At 44.0% G+C, this 8491-nt stretch overlaps 1 pseudogene; it reads right to left on the bottom strand.

The window, feature by feature from the left end:
• Positions 1–570: 570 nt before the first annotated feature.
• Positions 571–6229, bottom strand: LOC148147264 (uncharacterized; annotated as a pseudogene).
• Positions 6230–8491: the final 2262 nt, after the last annotated feature.

The raw sequence follows: 8491 nt of genomic DNA, 5'->3' as shown, positions 1-8491 counted from the left end.
AGCATCTACATGGATTCTCATTTTGAAAACAGAAATGTTGTTTGTTTTCTCGGATGCAAAGAGCTGAAAGCTGAAGCAGCAGAGCTGGAGTTGACACTCTGGATCAATTCATCTGACACAGAGGAAACAGAGACCCTGCTCCTGCTACTTTCCCCTCGTTGTCTTGAGAAAATCATTGCTCTTTCCTTTTCTCCACTGACCTTTAGTTTGGACAGTGTCTCCAGCTCATTCACACTGTTTCCCAAAATGTTAAACCAAAACAGAACAGGAATTGTTGCAAAGACTCTGCAGGTTTGTCAGTATCTGTGGGAGAGTAATCAGAGTTAATTCTTCGGGTCCAGTGACCTTCTTTCAGGACAGAAATATGACCTCTGCTCCCTGAATTGGGAAACCTGTGTCCTTACTCTCATCTTATTTCGGTTCTCTTGAAGTCTGCTAAATAGTCTATCTTCTCTGATCTCTCTGACAGATTTGCATCTCTAGAAGGGTTGCCTTTGGTACTCCGTGGTCATTTCCACGGGATTTCCATGGGATTTCAAAATCCCACGGGATTTTGACCTTTTGTCAGATTTATGCAGTGAATAGTTCAATAAGCCTGGAAACTAGATATTTCACCGCTCTATTGAACTGAGCCCTGAACTTGGGCAGAGTTGCCACATAAAAAAGGGTGTTTGTGCAGCAACTTACATTGCGCAGCATGTACCCAACTTGTTCAAAGATGTCATAGTCATTACTAGTTAAGTTCATCTGAGATATATAAAACATATACCAGCCAGAGAAGGATGAAGTTTCCGGATATGGGGAAGAGTAAAATCTCTGCCTTAATTCTACTCTTCATCTCGGGGTCAACCTGCTTCCCTTCCTTACTCTGACCTCTCAGTCCCTTACGGACTTGACTTGACTTAAATAAAATGCGTGCGATTGTCAGAACATTGAGGAACACAACGAAAAGGAATGGCCCCAGTGGGGTTAGAGCCACAGCAAATGAGCGGAAGCCAATCCAGCGAGAGTCAGTGAAGCAGCTTCCCTTATTCCTGCAGTAAAATGGTATGTTCCTGATTATCGTTTTGGGCTCGAATCTAAAATACCAAGGAACATTTTTTTAAACAAAGCAGAATACTGGTTATTGAGAGAATTGTGGATGCATTTTTCCCAGTGCAATATTTAGTTTTCAGTTTGTGGCAACTAAAGCTGACAAACCGATCGAAGGTGAATGCGACGGTGAACCAGACAGAACAGTCTATGGACGCACGGATCAGGACATTGATAACACTGCACACAGGAGTGATGTCCAGGAAACATATTGATAATAATAATAACGAAATTGCTTCAGTATGACCTCACTGATAATGACCAGTAGATCTGCTGCTGCCATGGCCGCCAGATAGCGTGTTGTGCAGGTAGCGAGGCCACACTCTCCCTGGGATAGGATCATGATAGCCACGAAATTCACTGCAAGCAGAAGGATAACAGGTAAATGGCTTAATATGAATGATCACTCTTTTCTGTATAAGTTTACAAGCAATCTGCATTGTTGCTACAACAGCAATAAAGATCAGCCAGTCATCACAAAAAAATTGTGATGTAAATCGCAAAACAGTAACTTGCCAGTTTCTAGCTTGAATAGAAACAGTCAGATGGTGCATAGCAGATGGAATCCAGGATACCAGTCATGAAAGTTACCAACAAAACATGTAACATTTCGAAGGGTGAATTTACACCACATGCAGCAATGATTCCCTGAAGAACAGTCCACACAGCTGGATAATATGAATTGGATGACTCCACATGATAGGGATGTACTAAAAGTTGGACCACTCTTTTCTTTTCATTCATGTGATGTGGGCATTGCTGGTGAGGTCAGCATCTATTACCCATTGCTAATTGCGAAGGGACATTTCAGATTCAATTACCCTTCGGTGGAGTCACCTGTAGGCCATACCCTATCTTCTGAAAAGTGAAGTAACTCTCTACAGCGAGTCCTTGCATTAATTTATGAGGAGGAAAACAAATCATCAGAGTGCTGAAATATCAAAACAGGGCAGATTTAAATCAATTGTCATGAAAGTGAAAAGGGGTATTGGGGAAGGGAGGGAAAAGTTTTTATGGTCGGTTTGAGGGCAGATGCGGTTCAACTACAAAGGGATGATAATCCTCGGCAGTGATAATGCATGGTGTTAAAATGTGAATTCCAGACAGAAGTAAATGCTGACTGTATAAGTTCAATGAAAGATGAGGGGAGTGGGATTGTTGTAAATCTGGTCAATCCCAACCATCTGTAAATATGATGGGGAATGAAGGGCAGAACCTGTTGGTTGAACCAACATTGTGGATGCACGGAGATAGAGGGAACAGTAACGAGATACCATTGCCAACCCCGGCAAAGCTACACTAATTCTCCTCAGTTATCAACACATAACATCCAAGAAGATAACTGCAGTGAATTGACACTGGATTCTTTACTTTCAATGGGTACCTGCACGGTTGAGCACTCAACATGTACAGGACGTTTGTGAAGGCGGAAAATCGAGTTAAACTGGGTGTTGTGGAGAAACTCGGTCGGATCCCCAGTGCACCTTCAGCAAAAATAAACTGTCCAGGCATACACTGTAACACTGTAACTTCAGTGTTAAAGAAGATTTCTTCTTGACAGGTACCGAAATTGAAAGAAGTGAACATTAGATTCAGTCCCACCTACATATGTTTGTGTAGTGCTTTAAGAGTAGATGGAAGGAAGTAAAGAGGGAATGAAACTCATGTGATCAAACAGAAATGTACAAAGTGCTTTGCTACTGCTCAGACCAGGACCATAAGAAACTACAGAGAGTTGTGAACACAGGCTAGATCAGACACAAGCCAACCTTCCATCCATTGACTGAATGTACATTTCTTGTTGCCACAGAAAGCCAGCCAACACCATTAAAGACCCTCCCACCCCGGTTAAACTCTCCTCCAATCTCTTCCGTCAGTCAGGAGATAAAAACCATAAACACACAGAACAACATGTTCAAGAATAACCTCTTCCCCACTGTTATTTGAATTCGGAATGGACCGCTAAAATTGTAAACCTCATGTTGATCTTGCTTCTTGTGCACCTTCCTTGTAGCTGTACCTCTGTATTCCTCACTCTGTTCAATCACCCGGTGGCCTTTATGTCTTTCCATGGAATATTCACTGCACTGCAAACAGAACAAGTTTTTTTTCCCCACAATACCGAGGTAAACGTGACAATATAATAATAAATTATATCAAATCAACTCAGAGTTGAGAAAAAAAAGGTCAACGGCAGAGATGATGGAAGAGTAGCTTTGTCCATTAGCAGAGCCAATGGAGTACCTTGTGAGGCAAGACCCATTGCATGGTGTCTATAGCTGAACAGCGCGAAATGCCTGAGGACGGCTTGCTCAATGTTGGGGCTTGGGGGGGGGGGGGGGGGGCTGGGGGGGTCGGTTGCTACAATTTCAAAGGTGCTGACATGGAATGCTGCATCACTGGGAAAGTTGCTGAAATGGCAGAGATGCTACAGAAGCAAAAAGATACCCCGAGCAGTAACAGAATTTGGGATAATTGTAGTCAGGATCATTGTTGGAGTCAATGGCTCTGGGGGAAGTATTGATTGAAAAAATAATGGTCCAGCTGGGAGTTGGAGAAGGTTTTGAGACATAGAGACTTACAGCACAGAAAATAAAAATGCACTTTTCCCGATAGAATCCTTGAAACAATTGCCTCGGAATTCTCATCCAGTTTTCCAGCATTAAGTCCATAACCCGGGCATTACAAGTGCACATTTAAAGAGTTCTATGCTATCAGGGATCTGCTTCTCCTACCTTGACAGGAAGTAAGTTCAACATTGTCCCAACACTTCCGATGGAAAACTCAAACCCCTGCTCCTCTGTATCTATGCCCCTGGTCATTTACCTGACCACGAAGGGGAAAACATAATTCCTTCCCTGCTGTCTATGCTCCTTATAACAATATACTTTTAAATGATGCCCCCTATCAATCTCCCCTGTTTCATTGCTTTACTACATGATCACCCTTAGTCAAATGTTATGAACTCCTAAATTGCATCTTAGACTGGAGGCTACCTTCAGGGATGGAATTATTGGAAATGGCAGCAAGTATGAACTGCAATGGATCTTGGTTAGTCAGTGCAGTGGATCTCATAAACCCAGTGTTCTCACATTCCTGCGTGAATCTGTGTTTGTGCTGTTGTATTGGTAGCAGCACATTTCCTCCTTCCTACTTTAAGGAGCACGCGAGAGAGAGATGCTGGTTAATCTCCGTTTGCCTTCCTCCTTTCTGGGAGGGGGTTAGCTTAACTCCATTTTATTGGGCCAGATGACCCACAATTTTGAGGACATCTTTTTAATAAAATCACTTCCAAACGAAACAGAAATGCCCAGCTTCTCCAATCTATCAACATTCCTGGAACAATTCTTTTAAAGCTGTGCAGTGTTCACACATCCTTTGGAAAGCTCGGTGCTTAGGTCTATATGCGACACAAGTGCAGCATATCCTCAAGTACTTCAGGGCCCCAATTCATAAGTAGTTGCTGACATCAGTATTGGCTCAGAAATGTTTGTCAGGTCAGGTCATATTGGGAGCACAGAAGGAGATTCCATGTATTTGTGAGGGTTCTCTGCAGTGACAACCTGGCTAATTTCACCACGTACCTTTCATTGAATTCGCTCTAATTCCCGGTAATTCCCCGTTTTATTTCCCTGAGTTAACCTGACTATGGTAAAGAAGGACAATGCAAATGTCAGTGTTGGACAGGTTGTGTAACAAATCCTATTTCCTCATTGACAATTGGTTCCTTTGCCAGGCATCACCAGTCCGTCCTTTCACCATAATCAATGTAACCTGTCAGTTACCCTTGTTGAACACACTGTCAGATCGAGCCAGGGACTTGGAGACAGATGACAGCACGGAAAGCAGCCACACGGCGTTTCGGGTTTGTCTCAGTGAAGCCCAATCAACGTTGTGCCTGAAGAATGCTTGAACCAGCTTAGATCGGAGCGTCTAAGCTCTCCTCACTGAGTTTTTCCAGACACACAAATGCAGCACGATTCCTATCATCCATTTTATCCCCATCACAAAAACTCTGTCCATCGATCAATCTTTTTTCCTTCAAAGAAATTCTCTCAAATTGAGAAAGGTACAGCCTTCACTGAGAAACCCATGCTGACTCTCCTGGATTAATCACTCCCTGTTGAAATAACCATTTAGAGAAACTCTCAGAGTTTTGCCAGCTCTGGAAGTGTAACAGCAGCTGGTATCCCATCCTGAAACGTTTGGAAAACTTCTTATAGATGGATCTCATTGACTTCATCTCGGGGTTTTCCATTGAACATCACTTCAAAGATGCCACCGTGCGATGGCTGAGAACTGAACCCATACCAACTCCTTGGTAGGCAGTAATGCTACCCACTATACCCCCATCACCCTGCCAGCTGGGTGCTCGCTATTCTCAAACACACTTAATAACACTGGCATCATCACCAATTGATTTGGGGCTGAAATAAAAACAGAAATAGCTGGCGAAGCTCAGCAAGTCTGGCAGCATCAGCAGCAGAATTCCTCAGTTCTGAAGAAGAATCACTGGATTTGAAAGGTTCCACCTGCTTTCTCCCCACAGATGCTGCCGGGCCTGCCGAGTTTCTACAGCAATCTCCATGTTGGGGTTCAGCTCTCCTGGATCTGCAGGACTGTGTTTGTAAACCCAAAGACGTTGACCAACGGAAAGGACATTGGATCAAGTGACGGTCTACATCATTCACTGGGGCAGATGTCAAGGAGCATCTTAAACCGGAGAGTGATCGGGGAATTGGAGCTGTTTAGAGACAGAGTACTGAAGGTAAGACAGCTCGGCTCAAAGCATGGTGCTTAATGCTGCCCCGATTAAAATATTGAAGATGGCAGAGGGGCAGATGAGTTGAGACAGGGTGGGAGCTGGGCGATATTGATGATTTGGAAGGACAGTGCGTGTATCTGATCACATTCTGTCAGTCTGACCAATAGCAGTCATTCCTGGCATTGGATTCAGTGAGGGGTGAAGGGTCAGTGAACAGAGCGGACTGTCCCTGTTATTCTGTTCCTGACTCTCCAGCTCCCGCTCTGTCAATGACCTCTCAGTCTCCCGGGAAATGGGCTGTTTCCCAATTGTGCCGGATTCCTGGCCTTTATCCTTGGCCGAGCTGAGAGTAGACGGTCTGAGGAATATCATTCCCAAATGACTCCTGTCCAAGATAATAACAATTAATGTGTCTGTGTATCCTCCATTAATCTGTAAACATCATTGCTCAGGGCTGTGGGGACATGTATTGAAGACGTTGAGGATGTTATGAACCAGACCAAACTCCTCTGCCTTAAGAAAATGATCTAGACCCCTTTTCTTGATTTCCTGAAGGCAAGTGTAAGGCGTTATAATGCGATTGGTCAAACTGCCAGGCTTGAATCAAAACACATCTTACTCCACACTCTCGTTGTTACACAAATATAAGAAAGAAAGATTGCACAAACCGAACTCGATTGGAAAACTTAACTAAATGAACATTATTTAACCATAAACAGCAAATATTCGAATATAGTAATATTCCAAACCACACAATTCTGGTCTTTCTGCTATCGGGAGAATGTTGTGAAACTTGTAAAGATTCAGAAAAGATTTACAAAGATGTTTGCAGAGTCAGAATTTCTGATTGTTTTGAGGCTGGAGTTTATTTTATCCTTGCGTAGATTTGACACATTAATCCTCCCTCCCCACCACTACAGAAGCTGTTGGAACTGTTCAGTGTTTCCAGCGGCTTCTGTAATTATTTCAGGTTCCTGACGGGAGCAGTCTCTCACTTTTCGAACAGAACAAACCCATCCTTGTGCTGCAACCAAGATTTCAATAAGAAATGGGAAGCAGCAGAGGGGAAAGCTTCTGAGATGCCGAGCACTGCTGCCCGGTCCCACACTGCAATTCACAGAAACGATCACCAGGAAAAGCAAGGAGCAATCTGTCAGATCCGTTTTACCACGGAATGAAAGATTTATTTCCTCGATTTATCCCAGTGCTTTACCTTTAGGAGGCTACTGACAAACCACAACACTGCGATGGCTGGGAATCAAACCCAGGTCAAATGCTTGGAAGGCAGCTATGCTCACCACTATCCCAGCATCACTCTGCTTGCAGCTCCCTCCCCATTCCCAAACACACTTAACAAGGCCGTGATCATCACCAACTGAATTGGGGCTGAAATCCAAACATACACATACTCTGTATCTAACCCAGTGACGGAGGTATCCTGATTGAGTTTGATGTGAACAGGATGGGGAAAGTGGGAGACTTAATCAATACCTAACGCCTAGCTCAAAATGGCCTGGGAATTTGAAATTCTGCAGTGTAGAGGGGGGTTTACTCTGTATCTATCCCCATCCTCTACCTACCCTGGAGATTTAAATGGGGACAGTTTAATGGGAGCTTTACGTTGCATGGAGCTCTGTGCTCCCTCTGCGCTGGGAGTGTTTGCTGGGGACACTGTTTAACCTCTGCGATATGGTTCCTCTGAAGATTGATGGGAGACAGTGTAAATGGAATTGTCAGAGTCCAATTCCTTCACGTGGATGAGAGAAGGTCTCCAATTGGAATTGTGAGGAAAATTGGTGCCCGTGGGACTGAAGGGTCAGTAACAGAATCAATACGCCATTGGCTCAGAGAGAGGAGACAGGATAAAGGGTAATGAGGGTTTCAGATTGGAGGGAGCGACAGGCACATACAAGTTAGGAGCTGTTTTCAGTAAAAGGCAATTGATCCCAGGTCACTGCAAAGTGTAATAATCTGATGCCTCTCCCTCACGATCGTACTACAAACCCCTGGTAAGATCTGCTCCCACACCATGTTCCATCCTAATTGCTGACTGTGTTAGATACATTAATATATTGGGAATGGGCATGGGTGCTTTTAAACTCTGATCTTGCTGTGTAACTTTCCTTCAAAATGCTCTCGCTCCCCTTTTCAACTAATCTTTTCTGTCTTTTATCCTGAAGAAACTTTCTTTGGAAATCTGCAACGTGAAGATCCAAAATGTTCGAGGCCGGGAAAGAACAACCTCCAGAGGGAGAGCACGGGCCTGAGGCCTGGTTGACAGGCTGCACCCTGTGGGGGCTGACCTGAGTTGTGTGTTTATTGACCCCGAGGTTTAATATTCTCTGGGGGGGACCCTGGGTTTTAGGGGCCTCTGGTTAACTGACTCCTGTCGGATTGCGGCCCTGTCATTTTAAAAACAGGTTTGAAGCCTGCTACTAAAGTATATCAATTCCCAGGATCTGAGAGCAGGACTGCCTGAAGGGGGAATTAAAACCCAAATGATCTGACCTTCTCTGAAGACTTGTCATAAAGTCAGAGTAAGGTGGGTTATCGAGAGGGCAGGATGAGAAAACTTTGCAGTGAGAGAAAGAGAGTGAGAGAAAAGATTAAAAAAATTGAGGGAGCTGGGGAAAC

This window comes from Chiloscyllium plagiosum, unplaced genomic scaffold (assembly GCF_037043375.1).
Source record: "Chiloscyllium plagiosum isolate Xiang-an unplaced genomic scaffold, Cpla_swu_hap1 HiC_scaffold_18, whole genome shotgun sequence".
In the NCBI taxonomy this organism is placed as follows: Eukaryota; Metazoa; Chordata; class Chondrichthyes; order Orectolobiformes; family Hemiscylliidae; genus Chiloscyllium; species Chiloscyllium plagiosum.
Note: the sequence above shows the minus strand (reverse complement) of the source record. Positions and strands in the feature narration are given on the sequence as shown.